Source organism: Taeniopygia guttata, chromosome 12 (genome assembly GCF_048771995.1).
Source record: "Taeniopygia guttata chromosome 12, bTaeGut7.mat, whole genome shotgun sequence".
NCBI lineage: Eukaryota > Metazoa > Chordata > Aves > Passeriformes > Estrildidae > Taeniopygia > Taeniopygia guttata.
In genome coordinates this window covers 3881869-3902500 of record NC_133037.1, presented here as the reverse complement: position 1 = coordinate 3902500, position 20632 = coordinate 3881869, and the positions used below count along the sequence as shown (strand labels likewise).

The following is a 20632-nucleotide window of genomic DNA, read 5'->3' as shown; positions in this document are numbered from 1 at the left end:
CTACCTCTAGGACAGTAAATGCAGGAATCTGTCCAGGGCAAGTGGTCGAGGGAACCCTTGTGGTGCCACCAAAGTTGAATCCACACACCAAAATGCACAGGAATGCACACAGCATCTCCTGGGCATAAGGTCAGTCCTCCATCACATCTGCGTGGGGAGATAATGCCCTCATGGTGTTTTATTCTTTGAAGAATCACTGCTGTTCAGCACCTGAATGTTTGCTGTGCTGCAATCACACATCCACATCTACAATTTATACTGAAACAGTTCTGTGTCAGAAAGAGTACAACCCAGCACCACATAAACCCGCAACTGATACACATACAAAGAGTCAGAACTGACTCTCTTATCAGTGATCAATGGGCAGCTGAAAACTGCTCCTTTATTCTGTTAACAAGTAACATTTTCAAAGAGATTCCTGAAAAACCAGTGTTTCCATTATTGGCATCACTACAGTAGGGCACAGGGCTGCTGGAGGCCTTTGCTTTCCCAACTGAGCATCATGGGCAATTTTGGGTACAGATGGCCCAGGTGAGTGTGCTGGACACACAGAGCAAAACTCACATGAGCATTCCTCTGCTTCTATCAAGTTATACCTCAAGTCAGCAAGAAACAAGGAAAAAAAAAACCTGCCTGGCCCCAGAACATGACTGCTAACTTGAGTTCTCAAGCCCCAGGCCTCCTCCTGCCTCACTGAAAAGCAAACTCAAGTTTTCAGAATAGCTTTTGCTCTGCAATGGATCATTTCTGTGGAAATCACGACTCCAAATTTGACACCCACAAAAATCCCTTAGTTCTCGTAGACAATTTCCTTTTTAATAGCTTATTTCCGTAAGCAGAGCATGAAACAATTTCACTCAACCTGACAAATAAGTAAGGCCAAGGATGCAGCATTTAAAATTCAGAGATAACTAAACAGAAGAAGAATATATTTAGACATGATAGGAGTTGGAAACAGGTTCCCTTCCACTCTTACACTGAAGCTAAACAGCCATGATATGATCAAACAAGTTTTCACTTTTGCCTTGTAAATAAAATCAAAGGGCAACAGTCCTTTTTCTCTGACGTCTGTAGTTAATAAAAAAAGAATAAACATTACCTACTCTTACATGAGAAAGGAGGAGGAGAGAACATTTCTTAATCTCTTTCCAAAGAGGATTAATCTACAGCATATTTCCACCCCAAATACTAATGAAACAAAATGCTCTTCCTGCAGTTTTCTGGAGGGGATGTTCTCTCAAAGCTTCTCATATGAGCAAAGCTCACCTGGGAGCATTACCAAGCCTTCAGGTGCAGTGCCAGGCCATGGAGCATCAGCTGCACAGGGGCAAGGAGACCTTCCACCCTGCAGGAGAAACACAAAAGCTCCAAACATTTCTTAGGGCCCACACATCTGAGGGGTACCAAGTGCCTGAAAGCCACCACTTAATTGGGGCTACAACAGCTCCACGAAGCAGACGAGCTGTTACAGCTGGAGCTCATAGGGCACAGAGAGGCCAGAGCCCCCCTCCGTGGCAGAGTTCAGTGTGGGATGGGTGTAATGGGGCCAAGTGTGCCATGAAGCATTTATGGGTTCCAAACAACCTAGCTAGCACGACTGGAAAAGACAAGGAGCTGGGATAAGGCACCCATGTCCCTTGCTGTGCCTCGGAGCCACTCGCCCACCCGCGGCAAGGGAACAGGATGAGGAAGCTATTTTCATCCCAAGTATCTGGAGCTTACAAACACCCGCTGAAAATGCAGTGCCTTATCAAAACAGGTGAGAGCCAATGCCAGCTGACGTTCCCATTTCTCTGAAGAACTCAGCCACCGGATTTGTTTTTTTAATTATTATTTTTGAGCAGAGCATTTACATGTCTGACTCTAAATAGACTTTGGCATTTCTGCAAAGGGACCAAAGCATGACCTTGCGGTCTTGAAGAGTGATGGGCTCAGTCCAGCTGCCCTTGCCTTTCCTCTGGAAAGGCCTCTTCAGCAAGGCAGGCAAACCCCTGGGAATGGTCTCAGGAGGGACAGGCCCTTACAAATGCAGTGCATTTTCTCCAAGGAACCAGGAAGGAAGAAAACAGCCATGACACAAAGGCCAAGGAACAAGAGAAGTGCCCAGGCAAGGCCTGGCGAGGGGAAGCGAGCGCGAGGCCAGCCTGCAGAAGAGTTTACATTCCCTTTGAAGAGAAATATTCAGGCTGTCAGGTAAAACAGAGATCTAACCTGTGGGAGGACATAAGATGCTACCTTGAAGAATCTGACTATTACAGGATTAGCAGCTAGGATCCCTCCCTCTGAGGACACCGAATGCCAAAATCTGGCCTGAGGCTTTTAGGTGGTGAGGTTTGTCCAGGCGTGTCGGCAGCAACTCTACAACATACAGAGGAGAAATACTGTCCAAACCTGTATTATCTAAACATAAGTGCCTTTACAATACTAAATATTTCTTTTAGAGGATAGGAAAAAAGACAGAGGAATACCAAGCCAAAATACACACATTTCTTCTGGGAGTAAAACGTGCCCCTCAAACACTTGAATTCTACTGTACAATGTATTTATACCATGTTTAAGAAACATTTGTCAAGCATATAAAAACCCCCAGAAGTTCACTGTCACACAGCTTAATTCCCTATATTCTTCCTACATGCACATATAGGGCCAGTTTGTTAGGGGGTGGAGGTGTGTAGCAAAGCACAATCTAGCGAGACATGACACCATAACGGTGAACAATAAAAGCAAGCGCAGCATATGTGCTGGACATTTGGTGAAAATAACCCAGCCACAGCTCCAACTTTGGTACATTTTCCTGTGTGGAAGTTGGTAATTCAGTTTCTGCTCTAATTCAGCTCAGCCAACAGTCAAGTTGCTCACAACTCTCCCCTGATAATTATTTGGGAATTCTGAGTCACTAGGAAATGTATCTTTACTTTTCAGCCCTCTCATTATACAGCCCAACAAGCTGAAATCTAGGGGGTTTCTTCTTCTCTTCATGTTATGTTTTTTTCTCCATCTAGCAGCTAGGATTCTCCCTGGCTATAAGATCTGAAATGGTACCAATAATTATATTTTCTATTTTATTACTTGTAATTGCCCCTTTGATCTGAATCCTACGCCATTTAACCACATTTATATGGTCATCCTGCACATAGGTTCTAAATACAGAACGAATTCTTTTCCAAGGGAAAACTATAGGAGCTGGGTTTCCCTTTACTGCACACACATGGAATCCCATACATTTGGCACCAACTTAGGTTATTATCATTTCATGCTTCCTTTTTATATTTGTTTCACTGTAAAAGCAATATAAAGCTCCCCATTCACTGGGAGCTGCTCATTCCTTAGCACTGCCTTCCCTCATCAAGCCTGTAGCACACCCACCCTAATTCAATCTGCTTTGCCAAAGGAGATACCAACAAACACATGAAATATCCCAGAGCTGGAAAGGCTGCACTGCGGGTCTCAAAGCTTTGCTGATTGTACACTGCAAACCTTACCCCAGCATGAAGCCTAGGAAACTCTTCATGCACAGCTTTGTTGTTTGTCCCGAAGTCCAAGAGTTTGCAGAGACAGGCAAGTCCCCCCAGCTGGCAGACTGCCTCCAGGACAGGCTCTGTCACACAGAACCAGACTGGCTGCCCCATGTCCAACAGCTCTGGCCATGTCACCAAACTGTTGGAGCCCTCCTGGCTCAAGGCTGCCCCTTGCACACAGTTACCCTGCAGCAGAGAAGCACAAGGCCAGAAGACACTGTTCTCCCCCCTGTAAAACAGAGGACCATTGCCTGGGGCTAAATGGCTGTTAATAGTGGTAAAACCCTCACAGACTTCACAGAACTCAAACAGAGCTGCTTTTGATTTAGGCCATGCACCTGAAAGCAGAATTTTTTCATTCATCTTCCTCAAAGTGATGGTCATGGGAAACTACCTAAATAGCCAAGCTCAAGAACTAACAGTTATCTGGAAGAAAAGAACATGGTCTTTTGAAAGATTATCCTTAGAGTAAGTGTTTCATTTGGGGGAAAAACTAATGTGAAGCAGGCACATGTCAGAAGGAAGAGCTGGTGACACACCAAGGTGTTCCTACCTGCATTGCTGCTCCCTATAGCCCCCAGGTGGTACAGGGGTAACAGGAGCAAAGGAAGGGGTTGAACTTTGTGTCTTATCTCTAACAGCTTTGCTTAAGTACCTTCACTGTCCTGCTTGAAGCATGTTTGTTCTATGTGTTTCCATCACATTGCTTTGTCCATTCAGCCAGCTTAGAGAGACATCCACATCCTCCAGTCACAGGAAAAAAATGCTGCAAGAAAAGGGTCCATGCAGCCAGAAGAACTAAAGGTTCACCAATTAAAGAAACCCCACCAACTACCTGACTTTCACTACTAGACTTTTGTGTACACTGAGGACCAGCACCAACAAGCAGATCCACCTGGATTTCCAAAATACCCCTCTTTTCAGGATGCTCTCCAGGTGAGCCAGCTGCCTGCTGCTGGGGAACAGCTGTAGGAGGCTCCCTCATATGCTGGAAAAGCAAAGCATCTGTAGGTGCTTCCCAAGCTTCTCATCACAGATACCTATTCACCATCGACAGCCACGATAAGATGTGTTTACAAATAAGAACACACTGACAAGTGTGGGAACAGGGAATCTTCACACTTTGAAACTTGAAGTCAACTTGGTTCAGTCAAACACAGAAAAGGCAGCAGCTTTGGCACTTGGGGTAATTTCAGTGACAGACAACTGTTCTCCTTAGCTACTGGTAAATACAATCACAAATTCCTAGAGCTTTTTCTCCAGATACTAATAGCAGACTCGATGCTGAAAAACACTACAGAGATAGAGATCAGAGGTCTATTTTTGTTTCTATGTCTTGACGCCTATGACTTTGATGGGGTAAGTAAATTAACATATGATAAATTACTCTTTAATCTGTTGTAGTTATAGTTCTAGAGACAGGTTCAGTGGCTTTGCTCTCAACCACAAATATTTCTGTAAAGAAACACTTGTTTTGCTGGAAAAGGGTAAGAACAAAGCAGTTTGTAAACAAAGCTGGAAAAAGAGAAATCCATCTCCCACAAAGCTCAAAACTCCTCAAAATAACTTTCTGCAGAGACCTACCATTACCTAGGGTGAAAACTTCTTTAAACCCAGCAATCCTGAATTACACAGAAATACTCAAACAGGGCTGCACAGTACATCATCAGAAATGGTATAGCTTTTAATTTCCCACCTGATTGGGTTGAAAAGGTTCATATGTTGGAAAGTGTGGCAGGAGAAACTTACTGAAAATTGCAATCCAGGATCAGATTAAAGAGGGAGGATGATAAAGGTAAAATCTTCATAAATGAGTTTCTTTATCCAGAATAAACTCAAAAGGTCCTGTGAGGGGAGGAAGGATATGTGTTTCATTAGGACAAAGAGAGTAAGAAAAACTATGCCTGAAACCTCTTTTATGAAGAAGACAACTCTTACAACATGATTTCTTTAAGGGCAAGGAATTGAAATAATTTTGGAAGAAATATTTTTACCTCCCAAGAAGATTAACACTGAAGTTCTGCACAGCCACCTGCAGCATTGCTTTATCCATAAAACACTAACAAGCACCAGAAGAGAGTCTCTTAGCCCAACTCTCAGTCCATCCTACTGGCATTGTCTGCTTGGGACAAAAATCCCTCCATGGCATGAGAGAGATGCTCACAATACTCACTCCTGCCGAACCTGAAGACATGACACATCCTTTGCAGCCACTGACATCCTAAAGCAACACAAACATTGAGTTTAGAGGGAAAACAAAGGGTTGAGCCATAGGGGTACTGGTAAAAAAACCACAAACTCTTTCTCACGATCTTTAGAAGTCAAATTTTTTCAGCATCATTCTAAAGAATTTCTGACTTTATGGAGTTTCTGGGGAGAGTCTGCATCACCCTGTGCTGTGAAAAACCCTTTCTCTACCTATGCCCTGGATGGAGTCAGCTCATACCCAGTTTTGTCAGCAACCTGAGTAGCTCTGAGCTGTGAGCACAAAGGGGAACAGCTGCTGGATATTGTCTCATAGGTGTGCTCGTGTGTGACAGCCTCAAAAAAGGCACTGGGGAGGCCTCTCCTTTTCAGGATACATTTTGCTTTAGAAGCAGATCCCAAGATTCGACACTGCACACTGATGTAGTCCACCCTGAAGACGTAGCTGGCAGATGTCACCTTCTTAGCTTTGGTGCTATGGGGGGAAAGCAAAGGCTCTGTGAAAGCCAAGAGCCACACTATGCTCCGTGTTCGTACACATCTCCTTGGGTGGTTTTCTTCACACCCGCCATGTGTAGATGTGTACAAGGAGAAATGAAAACCTGCATGTCAGGGCAGTTGGTGGCCGGAGTAGTGGCCTTGTTGGGAACAATTCCTGGGGTTTTGAATCAGAAAGAGGGGGTTCAACAGGGAAGGCGGATCGCCATCATGCAGCACTTCACCACAGCACAAACCCAGCCTGCGCTCATGAGTGGCCACGCTACCATGGAAGGGCTGCTGGAAAACAAGATGGCATGTGAGAAATGCAGAACTGAAACCAAGAGTAGGTGACAGCCATAAAAACTGAAGGCTCATTAAATGCTGGCCAGGCAGTGAGCATGGACCCTCCCATCTGTTTGCTGTGCACCCTGAAGGGGCAGAGGCCAGGGTGACATGCATGCCTTGGAAATCAGCAGCTTTCACACTGTTCACCCAGGAAGTTATTAACTTGCATGTTTGTGGGCAACTGCACAAGCTATTTTTGGTCATGAGACCCTGTGTAAGGAAAGGATTGCGAGGTTTTAATAATGATCTTCAGTTAACTTGGTTACCCACACAACAATGGCTTTCTGAGAGGCCAACTGCTGCGAAAAACTTGAGACGGGCTTTACTTCCAGAGGTATTAAACTATGAAAATATCTAACCATAATAGTAAGAAGCTATAAAAAGAGCCCTGTTTATTTCACATGATTTCTTTGTATGCCACAGTGTTATGAGAATACTTCAGCTCAATGACAACATGGTAAATCGGAAAAGATTAACTGTTGAAGTCAGGACTTACGCAGTTTGTTTTGTTTGGTGTTGGTGATTTTTGTTCTTTCAAAACCCAAGTTTTCACTAATATCAGCAGGCTCAACAACAGTTTTTTAAATTTGAATCTGCTATTAACCTGATATTAAGGTCAACTGATGCAAAGGCCATGAAAGGAGAAACTGGCAAATAAACAGAAAGAAAAAAAATCTAATGCAGACTTCAAATTCGCACTGCTGTACGTCACACAGGTAGATCTGGAGCCCACATACCCAATATGAGAAATAATCCGGTATCTCACATCTCTATTATATTGCAAATTGTATCCAATAACTTTTCTGCAACAGTGGAGCATCACAGAATACCCTACAGAGAAGGTCAAATGTTGTACTACAGAACTCTGATAGTGTCTTAGTTCATTCCTGAGAAATACCATGGGGCCTTACTGAAACCCTTTCACTATAAGGGTACACCAAGAGAAAAGGGGAAAAAAAATAAAGATTGCATTTGTTTCTGGGAGGACCTGCACGGCTCCACGGAGAGGACACTTCCACCCTTGTTAATCCCAGCTTCTTAAAGCAACACTCAGTAAGATAATGAATCCTTTAAATGTTACATCTTGTGTCTTGCATTATTGTGGTGCAGCAACTCTCCACATCAAACAGTCATCAGCACTATTACAAAGTGGGCTTATAAGAGACTGGCTGAAAAGGCGCTGTGTGAAAAGAAGTGGAAAATTAAAGCTGAAGCAGTCGAAGAAAGGGCTTAATTTACTGGCATGTACAGTATGCAAATGAGATTACTCTCAGCTTAACTGCATCATTTATGTCCATAATAACGGCATCATCATTACAGGGCTCAAATTAAATTACACCATAATTAGCATATCAAAGTGATTGGTTAAAGTTTAAAACAAATACCCAATTTTGTTAATGAACAGCTGTAATTGTCATGTACACTTCAATGAAAACTCCCTAAACAAATATATGTTTTAGAACAGAGAAAGATTTTGAAGCAGACAGGTCTGTGGCGGAGGTAAATTGCCTAAAAAAGAATGACACAGACTGTTCTATTAATGTTAATATATGCTCATCGTTTTCAGGTAATAAAACATTCTATCAAAACAAGCCTTCGCTTCGTATTTTTTGCCTCTCAACTCCACCACCATACTGGCAAATGTCAATGGGGAGAGGTGCTGGCCATGCCCAGCCTGCCCCACACACGGGACATGCACAGCCCCCACCTACACACCGAGGGAGGAGGAGGAGGAAGAAGATGAGGACGTCTCACTAACTCTACCCTGTAGACCAGGGCTGGAGTAAGCTGATGACATGATAACACATCAGGCAGCCTACAATTCAATTTACTCTAATCTAATCACATCTACGCAGCAGTTCCAGAGGTGGAACTGCACCAGAGAAGTTTTTTGCTGTTCTCGTCTCATTAAAATAAATAGGGAGGTGGGACCGGAGGGTTTGTCACTGTCAGCCTGGCAGCCAGCAACACATTTCCACAGATCCATCACTGCAAATGTACACAGCAAACACACAGTTAAAGCACTCTTCAGGCAGAATGAGCTTTAACAGGGGAGCAGGTCTGCTCTGTGATATTTTAACAGCGCAGGTGAGCTATCCTATGCTTGCAGACCAGGCCAAAAGAGCCTGGTGTCACCTCACACATGGGGTAAAATAATCCCTCTATGTCCCCAAAAATGTTTACAGTGGTATATATTTGCTTATGTATTACCTAATATCACAGGAAGCAACACAGGGAGTATATTTTGTGCTAAAATTGGGAATGCACTTTCAAATATACTTAACAAGGAAATTGAATGTCTTGTTAAATCCGTATTATCAAAACACTGTTCAAAAATTTAAAGAAAGTAGCTTTTCATTTTATTCATCGAGGAATCCATTAAAGCCTAAGCTCTGAAGTAGTATGTAAATTATGTGCCTTTCAAGGTAGAGCTAGGGCAAATTCACTCCATCAACTAATGATGAACCTCATTATGTGCAGGGAGTATTCATAATGAGGAAACAAGCCACCCGCCATTCCATGTTCTAACATAAATCCCTGTAAAATGTGAATATCTCCACGTCTAATTAAAGGCTACTAATTCCTATCATCCCCTACAAGGCCCAAAAAAGCAAAAACTAGAAATGTGTTTAAAAAGACACCCTTTCATTTTACAAAACACATTTATTTGTGTTTACCATTAGGAAGTTGAAATGTCTGTTTTTTTAAGAAAAATCAATCCCAGTTTTATAGGATAAAAGTTTGCGGGTACAAAAGTTTATTTACATTATACAACTTGGTCTCGTATTTTAAAAAGAGTTTCTGATTAGCACAGGTCAATCTGCACAGTTAACGAGAAAAATAAATAAAAAGACAGAGAATAGAAATCTCCCGTAATATGTGAGAAATAATATTTTAGCAGGAAAAAAAAAAAAAAAGGAACAGCTTTGCTATCCAGGTTTGCTCGGGAGCTAAAGACTTCCTAAAAATAAAATAAATCTAGAGATCCCATAATAACTGGGGAAAGCAGGCAGAAGAGACAGGAGGAAGAAGAGCCAATTAAGCAACCAAGTACACAACAGGTATTTAAAAGATTTTTTGAATGATACTCAATTTAGTAAGAAGATGCTTCCCCCCCAAAAATCCCATAAGAATTAGGGATTGAAGACAACGCTGCTTAATGCAAGCTGGAAGAAAAGTGCTCTTCCACAGACTTACCTAGATTTGAAATTTATACCTACAAGTGCAGCGTCCGCTCCTACGATCAAAACCACATTTCTTATTAAGTTACATAATACCCATCCTATGCATCGCCGTGAATTCATCTGCTCCTGCCCTGAATTATGGATTTGCTCTCTGTACTTCCCGGCATAGAAGTGGACAGGTTTGCCGACTCCCCTGAACGGAAGACGCATCACTGTTTCTTTTTCACTGCTCTGTATGAATATTTTCCTACGTGTTCAAAACAAACCGAGAAGCACAGCAAAACCTGAGAGCATTTCAGTTTGGAGGAGAAGAAAAGCATCCAATGAAGCTGAGCAACATACAGACTTAAAAAAGAATAAAAAAAGAAAAACGATGGCATAAAGGGCTGGTTTAAGCAATGTGATAACTCCTTGCAGGGCAGGGAAGCACTTGAACAGTCGCAGAAAAGGCTGTGGTACCTTCAGATTATGTCAACCGAAAAGTTGAAATCCTCGTGTAAAAATACCCCGCACGTTTCATCCCTAGAAAAGCTTATTTAGAATTCATAGAAATTCATAGCCGCTAAGAGGAATATGTGCTCATAAAATCACAAACGCAAAAAAAAAAAAAAAAAAAAAAAAAAAAAAAAAAAGAGAAAAGAAAAAACCCGATATTTAAAAGAATAAAATAGAGCACGCAGATTAAAGTATTTCAGCAACGCAAATTTTCTAGAAATAGCTGGGCATTTTACAGGGGGAGGGAAAGGAGGGGGGGGAATCCGGCTTCTTTAAGTTGCATAAAAATAAAACTACGCCGCGCCGCGCTGCTCCCCTGCCCGCCCCGCGCTGCGCCGGTGGGGTGGCGGTGCCGGGCTTCTTTTTTTTTAGCTTTTTTTTTTTCCCTCTTTTTATTTTTTTTGTTGGTTTTTTTCCCCCCTCTCCCTTCTCCTTTTAGGTCAACCAGTCATGCACTGGGAAGACAACCCTCCAAAAATAACTTGTCCCTCCCCCGGAGCGCGGAGTTGAACAACCTACCTTTGTTCTGGCGCTGCAGCAGATAAGCGGCGGCTCCGCGGGGCGGCCCGGGGGGGCTCGGCCGGCCGCACCACCTGGCAGCGCTGCGCGGCCGCGGAGCCGCCGCCGCCGCGCCCCGTCCGGCCCCGGCCGCGGGGGGATCCGCGGGAGCCGCCCCCAGCCCCGCCGGCCGCCGCGCAGGTTACACACGGCGGGGGCCGGGTGCCGGGAAAGGAAGAGTTCGGCAGGATTTATTTGACACTTATTTTCCGGGCAGCCCTTTTGTGGAGTTGCGCCGTTTGTTTCTTATTGTCTGAGCAGCAGTTGGAAGCGTCTCCCCGAGGGGGCCCCTCAGCCCGGCTCGGCCGCTTTGACAGGGAGGTAACCATATTAGGATGTGTATGGCAAAGTAAACAATAACAGAGTTGCAATGAAATGGAATTTTTTTTTTTTTTCTTCCCCCCCCTCCCTCTAATAGTGTTGGTGTCAGTCCTGTTTTTAGCCTTTTCCCACCAGTTTTGTTTTCTGGCTTAAACTGCTCATCTCTTAAAAACTAAAAAAATATACATTTTAAAATAATTAAAATAATGGAGTGGCAAAGGGGGGTGAAGGAGAGAGGCAAGTGGTACCAGCTTCCCAATTGCTCACCGTGAGGCTGCTGGGAATGCTTTGGGTCGCAGTGGGAAAAGAGCGGGGGGAGCACTTTTAATATCCAAATAAAGACATGTCAGTTTCATAACTGAGGAAAGAAATACAATAACGCTTGCATGCATTGCCGAGACACACAGCAGGAAAAGGGGGTTACTGGGGATGGGAAGGACAGACACTAAAATTGCAATTTTGAAAGCAGGGGTCAAGTAGAGTAGAAAAGTCCAGTCGTGTTTTGCACAATCGCAGCGAACCGGTGGGATGAGCTAAGTTGTGCAAAGCCTTGCAAGTCTGCTGGCTTTAAAGCTCTGAAATCACTGTTTTTACAGGATAAAGCACTTTAAGCAAATTGTAAAATGCAGGTGTCAAGTTAGTCAGTTTAATCAGAAACAGAGCTCAGAGCAGCCGCCATGCAAAGGGTCCCCTACCAGCAGTCGAGAGAAAAGTTCTGCAGCAAGAAAACACTAAGTCAAACAATATTATTTTAATGCCTGAATTCCACATCCTAAGCAAATCACCAAGAACAACAAGTGTAGCATCTCCTCACACTAAGGGATGAGGCAGCCACTGGTGAGTGCTGCCTGCCGAGGCTCAGCACTACAGCCGGCCTTGGAGGGGATCACAGCTAGAAGATGAAACAAGTTTACACGTCTGGGTGACTGCGGATGGGGGCAGCTCTCTGGTACGACAGTCCAACATGAGCTGTTGAGCTGTTCGCACCGCCAGCCAGCATCCTCCATCGAGCAACAGCCGGCAACGTGGAGCGCGCCTCTGGGAAGGGCTGACAGGAGAGCGTGGATGCTCTGCCCGTACCAGGCACCGCCGTGATAAGGCACAGCACGAGGAGAGAGGTTGAAGGTAGATAGGCAAACAAAGTTGCTATGAGATCACGCACTTAATTTAGAACAAAGGCAACGTTTCTCTGACAAATAGGATGCACGCTTACCCTGCCAAGTTCGCTTGTATTCGGCTAATCCGCAGCAATCAGAACATCAGTGTTGACATCTAATGGTACCTACAAGCACCTCTCTGCCTTTCCACATGGCGTAACCTGCTCTGTTAACACGCTTTAAATTTTTCAACCATCTTGTTTAACCTAAACATCTATGAAATTACACAATGCGCTACTCATCCGTGCCGCGTGTGCAACCCCCCCAACAAAAATAAAAAGTTAACACACTGATACCAAAATCAATAAATCACACTACCAAGTAGCAGTTCAAAAGTTCAAAGACATGATGGCCAGTTCACTACGTCGCAGCACTCAACCAATAATAACTTGACTCCATCACTCCTCATAGTATAGACAATTTCATGGCATCATTTTCATTAGCCTGTCTCAGTGAAAATTGCTAGCTATTTATGTATACGCTAAAATAAATTAGCCATTTCATCGAGCACCGTGATTCTTATAAAATACATTAACACAATACTCAATTTTCCAGTTGGAGTAAATAAATAAATCAATAAATTCAATACAGAGTAATTTTTATTTTTTTCGATGGTGGAGCTTCAGCTCTCAGCATAAGTGTTTTTATTGGGTTTATTTGTTTCAATAAAAATTGAAATGGGCCAGTGATCTTAGCAGTAAGATATGGGGGGGAAAAACCAGCCCAGCCCTATCTAATATTACAAAAGTATGCTGTGCAGTTCAGCCAAATGGTAATATATAATTTTTGGTCAAAAATAATTTTCATTACAGTTATTGAGCCGCCTCTTAATTTTGAAAGGTTTTTCTCTCGCCTCATGCATTCTCCAGCCCAGGAAGAACCCCCTGGGCTCCCTTGGAGTGGGTTCTGATCCTGCACAGCCCATCCTGCTAGGGTTGGAGGCAACCCCATGCCACCTTGGAGCTTCCATGGGGAAAACTAGGGTAGAAAAGTTACCAGCACTCATGTTCACTATTTTTAAGCAGTCACAGAGTATAAGATTCAACATGACTTTGATATCAAGGATAAGGCAGGACAGAAGGATAAGGCAGGACAGGAGGAAATGTTGGAGAAGAGTTCATGGACACCCCAAGAACTTTGATCCTTGAAGGAGGCTGTTGTGTCTGGCCCTTTAGGGCTGTGTTGCCCTGTAAGCCATGGCCAGTAGATCACAGGGTGGTGACATCCTACAGTGCAACTCAGGTGTCCTTTGGGGACCTCATGTGTGCCATACAATGTCTCATGCTCTAGAGAGATGCATCCAAGGAGTCCATTCCCCTGCCTTGGGTCAAACACACATCACATCAGGGGCCGGGCAATAGGATAATTCAGAGTTTGGCCCTGCAGAACACTCACACATAGACAGGAACCTGGACTGCCTTGGACCTCCTGCTACTGTAACCTCAGAGCACAGGAGGAGACCCACCAAGCCCCCAGCAATCTCTTCACCCTTTAAAACAGCCCTTCTCTACAAGTCTAACACTTCACCGCAAACCAGCTGCTCTGCAGTGAGGACAAGAACCTGTTAAGGGCAAAACCAAACAAAATATACACCCTTGTGACATGAATTCAGTCTTAGCAGTGAAGACACCAAATACATTAACCAGCACACACCATCTAAGCCCATAATGGTTCAACATAATTCCTTAGAAAGGCTGATGTGAATAGCACACTGCAAACTGCTTGGTGCTAACAGGAGGGTACTTTTTGTTCATACTCACTCTTTAACCTAATCAGAAGAAAAGTAAATATCAGGTCCAATTTTAATGAGTGACTATAAATAAAAGCTTTTATGCAAAATGCATGGTTTGCAAAGATAATGATTTTAAGGATGATGTCACTGTGACCTACTGAACTACATGGCACATGTCAGACAGACGTCTGTTTCTTAAATTGCAGTAATAAATTAGTAGCCACAGAATCTGTTCTGTTGAGAAAACGTGAAGCTTTCCTATTCAGATAAAGTTTAACAGTTGTTTCAGTTTAGGTTCATGAGTTAAGGTTACTATTAATGGGGGGACCAGCGCAGGCCCAGCTTCATCTGCCTCCTCTTCCTCCAGCCCCTGTGCAGCATTACTTCATCCCAACAGGATCCAAGATTAACACACTGAATGCTTTCCTCTAACTTTACACTGATTAAACTATTAGTATTTTAAAGTATGATACTTGCACAGGTGTTGCCACTAACACCACCCAACATGCCACATCCCATCCCCATTACCTTGTTTTCAGTGGATTTGTCAAATTTTAGTCATTTTGTACTGAAGCCTGCCCTTGCTGAGCATTCACAATCCAAATGCTGGCCAAAAAAAAAAAAAAAAAAAAAATCCAAAACTCCTGAGGGTACTCCTGAAAACAAGGAACATCACTGATCTACCACGGTGAGCAGTCCCAGTCACCACTTCTCTGAGAAGTCACCAAGCTCCCACATGCTGGAGAACAGACAAGAAAACAGGCAGGTAAAAGACCTTGTGGGAGGCAGGTGGATGGCACCATTCCCCACCTACTGCCTCGTCCTCTTCCTCTCTGTCCCCCAGCAGAGGGACAGACAGGGGTACAAGAAGCCACCTGATTTGAATAGAGAGGAGACATGGCCAGCTCAGGAGCAGGAAAATGAGCAGACAGGGACAAGAAAGCCAGAGAAATGAACCATGACTGCCTGAGCATGTCACTTATTTCATACTGAGGGTTGCTTACATTTTTTGGCCATTACAGGGAACTCCAGAGTTCAGTTCAGTTTGGAGCATTTTTGGAAAACTGTAGCTTGGCCAATCTGAGAACAGAATGTGCAGGTATATCCAAAGCAAAATCCTGGGCTTCAGTATGACCTCCCTCCCTGTTTCAGATTTTAGCCTTAAAACATGGAAAATCCTAAGGCTGCTTGGCTAACTGGTGTTTGTGTTCTCACTCAGCCAAGCAACATCTATTTCACTAATCCTTTTCTGAGAAAGAGCTGCCAAGGCCTTCGTGGAAAGTTCTGGACATAGAAAATTTCAGCCCAACTGGATTGGCTTTTAGTCATACTGTGAATACAGGGCTTTTCAATGGGAAGTGTGGGTCTCTACTCTGGAAGTGTTTTGCTTTTTAATAGAAACAACATAAGCGACTGCCTTGTGTGAGTAAAGAAAGTAGAAATTACTTTTTCTTTCCTAATGCTATTTTGCTGGTTACCCATGAAACATCAACTTTGTCTTGTCACCTATCATCCCATGCACAGCACTGGTAAAAAAGCTTTATGAAAAAAATAAAAAAATAATAAAATTTTTTAAAAGGCAACACAACTAGGTAATGAGCCCCATACAGGAGGGAGTAATTAATTGTCAAGACTTCCCAAAGGCAAGTTACCTTCCTCTCCTTTCAAAACCCAAAAATCAACCCCCCTAATGAAGGGAAGGGAAGGGAAGGGAAGGGAAGGGAAGGGAAGGGAAGGGAAGGGAAGGGAAGGGAAGGGAAGGGAAGGGAAGGGAAGGGAAGGGAAGGGAAGGGAAGGGAAGGGAAGGGAAGGGAAGGGAAGGGAAGGGAAGGGAAGGGAAGGGAAGGGAAGGGAAGGGAAGGGAAGGGAAGGGAAGGGAAGGGAAGGGAAGGGAAGGGAAGGGAAGGGAAGGGAAGGGAAGGGCCCGTGCCCTGCCAGGATGTGTGGAGACTCACTGCTCCAATGCTCACAAAGATTTCTCGCCGGGTAGAGCTCCAGAGGAGCCTGAGCTTATGATAAGCAACGGCATACTTAACAGTTACATGTTACCATTCATGATAATGCAGTATTTCATTTGGGTGATTTAGAAGTCCCTCTTGACCAACTTACAGTGAGACACCAAACGCTTCATCAATCACAACCATTTTTATTCACAATCCAGAGCAAAAACTACAGGGAGAGTTGAATTTTCAGCAACTCATTGGGGAGGGGATTGCTACTAGCTCTGAAAATCCTCCTATCTCACCAATTTTTATGTTAGATTCAAATATATTTTCTTTCTAAGCAGCATTCAATTTTCCTGCCTCTCTCTGCCGCGTTTCTTATCGTGGCAGGGTGAAAGAGTATCCAATTTAATATCTGTTTTGCAGGACAGGAGATTTTTTCATATCTTATGCACTAAGGAAAGCTGCAGGGGATGGCTTAGCAGGCTGAGCATCACGTTTTAAATACCTAGACTCCCTGGAACCACAGATCCCATCAGGTTGACTGAGCCCTTCATGTTTCTGGGGTAGATAAATTAAGTGTCACGCTGTTTACTTTGTCGGGGTCTGTTCGATGGGGCCTCTGCAGTAAAGGTCCTGTCTGTTCTGCATGGAGCTGAAGGTTAAAGTCTCATGGTTAAGACAGAGCACCAGGTGCCACCTTGATCTCACTAACTAATGACAATTTTGCCATTTCTGTTAAGAAAGACAATCCAGGGATCTGCCCCCAAAACTTGCTGTTACATTACTGGATGACTGAAAATTATTCAACGGCTTATCGGCCTCGGTTTTGGTGACTGTTAAACGAAAAAAATACATCTACACCTCCCAGATGTTTAATTCATAAGTTATACAAAACTGTCAGATCTATGGATGACAGAAGAGAGATATTCATCATTTTTACAGCCTGATTTCTGTGGTTGGAGGTAACCCTATGTTTCTGCAAAGTCATACCCTCTTCCCACTCCTCTGCACCACACGATAGCAGTGGCTGAGCCCATTGACATTAATGGCTCACAACAGAAGCTTTTTAGAAAGAAATCACTGGAGAGGAGTAGTACAAAATAATCAGGAAAGACAAAAAAATAATAAGAAGAATCACAAAAGTGAGACCTTTCATGGCCTGTTGTGTAGACATGTATCCATCCTCACAAACACAAAAACCTCCTCAAATCCAGAAACCTAAGAGAGGTCCCTCTATCTCCAAAAGGTCTGATTCATGGAGAACAGACTCAGTGTTGGAGAAAACAGGATGCCTTGAGAAGGGCAGCTGTAAATATGCACTTGGAACCTATTCCTGGCCTTACTCTTAGCTTTGCAGATGCCATTATTTTACTGGATTTAGCTACACAGAAAATTCTGGGAAAGGTGGGTGAAAGGAAATAAAATAGAATGATAGAAAAAAAATACAGTTCTTCAAAATAATTTCTCTTTTAAGTAGAAATTAGGCAGAAAAAAAATTTCCTTTTATATTGGTTAGGAAAATGACTGCCTTTAATTTGTTTCCACAACAGCTGACAGTACACATTCCCTGTTTAGGGTACCAGAAATAATCATTATCACTCTTAGAATGTGTGTTATGGTGACGTACCAGAGGTTAAATGTGGCTGTTGGCTTTACTGGCTGCAATTCCTTCTCAGGTGGCTTAGCACAACTCCCACATTTTTCTTCTCAAACTACCCAAAAACCTGCTGGAGTTCCAGCCTACAGACATTACTAGGATTAAGTAAAAGAGGTAGGAAAGACTCTTTCAGCTCTATTTACATATAACTACATTCAAACCAGGTTTTAATAGAGTTTGGCTACTAGAGGACATATCAAACTGATTTTTGAAAACATCTCATATTGCATCTAAGACATCCAAAGATACTGTTTGTATTGCAAAGGGGAAAAACTCCATCAAGGAAAAGTACTAGACAAATAATATTGAGTATAGCCTGTTTTTCCTGCTGTGTTTGGTATATTTGTTTTTAGAGGCAGGACAGACGTCCTTCGAAATGGGGATCAAGATATTCCCTGTCAAACCAAACCAAATCAAATTCAACCCAACCAGCAGAATCTGCTACAAAGAATGAGGACCTTGCCCCACATCCACCTATTGTTCCTGGAATTTCACTGTCCATAAGTTTTCACCGCCTTAGTTAATTATGTGCAGGTCTGCCCTACATACGCCAGCTCTAGCAGGGGACAGAGCTAAAGGAGAAAAAATAAGGAAGGTCAGGAGGTGGCTGTGGAGTAAAACTAAACCAATTAGCACACGTTTTCCTCCAAAACTGCTTTGAAATAATTATTACAGCACCTCATTAGCTTGCACTTTGACAAGAACAAAAACTCCTGATCAAAGTCCTGTCCCCAACAAAGCCCTTGCAAGGTGGCTGGGTGGCAGGTGTGTCTCCAGACTCACAGAGAATCATAAAATCCTTAAGGACAAGGGGTGGGAGCAAGATGATGCAGGTGCACTGCTGTCCCACACACTCATCTCTTGGCCCCAGGGACACAGAGTCAGCCATGGAGCTCAGCTCTTCCTTCTTCCTTGGCTCAGTCTAACAAGATTCCCTCCATATTCCCATTTGCCCTCCTTGTGCTCTTCTCTGAGCAGAACACAACTGGCCCAAAGAGGTGCCAGCTGCCTGAGGCACCTGCAGCTCTTTTATCAAACAGGCAAATCCTTCATGTCCAGCACGTCCCCGAATGCAGTGAACTGTGCCCAGAGACCCCAGCTACGGGTCCCAGCTCAGGGAGTGAAGCAGAAGAGATAATCATTGGCCTTGACTGCAAGCTCCTGTTCAAGTGCTTCGAGTCACTAGTGGTCAGCAAGGAGACTTTTGGATGTGCTGGTGTACTCAAATGGAAAAAGCTGGAAGGAAAAGCAGGAGTCAGGGCTGTGCCTCCTGCTATCCCCAGGGTGAGCCAGGGTGCTCTCCCTGGCAGTGGGCTCCCAACAGGGCTCTTTGATGGCTGGTCACACCTGCTACTTCAAATCAACAAGCAAAGCAAACTGAGAAATGGAAAGGACAAGGTGAATTGTCGATGAAAGTGAAATATCCCTCCTCTCTATCAGCTCTGATGGGTAGAGGATGAAACAGGATGAAACTGGTTTTGGTTAAAGCTGTAAAAGAATCGCAGGGAGAGAGCACTTACAGAGAAATGTATTTTCATGTAAACTTTTATGCCCCCATCCCTTGTAGCTGGACATCAGGGAAGATGTTAATAAACATCATCGGGGGGAGAAAAACACAGTAAAAAAAGAAAATCAGACTACAAACCCATCTTTTCCAAGATGTTCAAAATAGCTTTGCAGCTATATACTGCAGGGAGCCGAACACACTCAGATACAAGTTTGCATCTTAAACGTAAGCGCACATACATACAAACAAGGTTTTGCAGATATTTGTTAGCTGTACTACAAGATTTTCCAGGACTGGTGCTTCAGCTTATGTTACCGTGCTTTTATATAGCTGCAGATCAGCCCCCTAAGAAGCAGCCTTGGAGAGAAGCTGAAATAGTGACAGTTTGTGTTGCTGGGGATATTTCTGAGACGCAGTTGCTGTTTACTGTGTTTCTATTTCCAATCAAGCTGCAAAGTCCACCCATAAAACATGAGGAGGCATTTCTTTGGGTGTGGGAGAGAGCAACACGCACACAAGGAGGACCAGCTCTTCAGCTGCTCCACCAAAATACTCTTAGCCCTATCTGCAGCAGAGCATTTGGCCCACGAAGAAGAAAACTATAGCCAAAGTCCCCAGCTACAGAGCTTCTCTCAGTATATATTTATGCACAAAGCTCAAATAATTTAATACCACGCCTCACTAATCATGTGAATGCACAATTCTTGCAGGGGCAAATGGTTCTTTTATCTCCTGAACCTCTTGCTCTTGGCTGGAAAAGGTGCCTCAGAATCTTACTGGCACTTTTAAAGGTGGCACCTACCTATCCGTGGCATAAAGAGTCTAATGTGATTCCTTGTAAGCTCCCCAGAACAGATTAACCCCCCCTACAATGAGTCAAAAACTAGCTCTAATGATGGTAAATCACAGCACGTGGCCAATTGGACAACTTCCTTCCACTTCAGAGGGAAAATTGGGTGATACACTCTGGAGTATACTCGCCTTGGTACACTCCTGTTACCTGTTATTGCTAATGATTGTACAAAGTGTGAGAAAAATACTACAAACACCTAAAACAAAGGAAGATCAGTCAAGAATATGCAAAAGCATATGCAAAGGGATCTAAAAAGTATTTCAACATAACACAGTTTTCTTCCTTATTCCCTTCCTTACTTAAAAGCAAGAGGCGTGCAGGATTGCAAAAACATACAATGTGCCAACAAATGTACAAACTACAGCTCATGAAAAATAGTGAAATGGAGACCCAAAATTTGAGGCCAGTACAAGTTCATAATATGAACTGGAGATCAGAAAACTGGCTCCTAAGTAAGAAAAAAAAGAACACCAATTCAATTTTTTTCTAAGAAAACCATTTCCTACCAACTCTGAAAACAAGAATGCCTACAGTGATCTGGGCTCTCTGTGATGGTTTTGGCTTGGCTCCCTTGCCCCTCCTCAGCTGCATGGCCAAATGTGAGTCTATCCATGAGGTTCAGAGAGTTGTGTTCTTCGTAACCTTCCACTTCATGCTTCCAAGTTTAGCCTCC

The 20632-nt window shown here is 43.5% G+C and overlaps 1 protein-coding gene across 23 annotated transcripts in view; it reads right to left on the bottom strand.

Annotated features, from left to right (window-relative positions):
- The window catches only part of FOXP1 (forkhead box P1), a 422694-nt gene that overhangs the window by 185295 nt on the left and 216767 nt on the right, over positions 1-20632 (bottom strand). Inside the window, exon 1 of one of the 23 annotated variants that reach the window (XM_072934614.1) lies at positions 10748-14612. The gene's annotated coding sequence lies outside the window, so the exon portion shown is untranslated. 23 annotated transcript variants of the gene reach the window in all.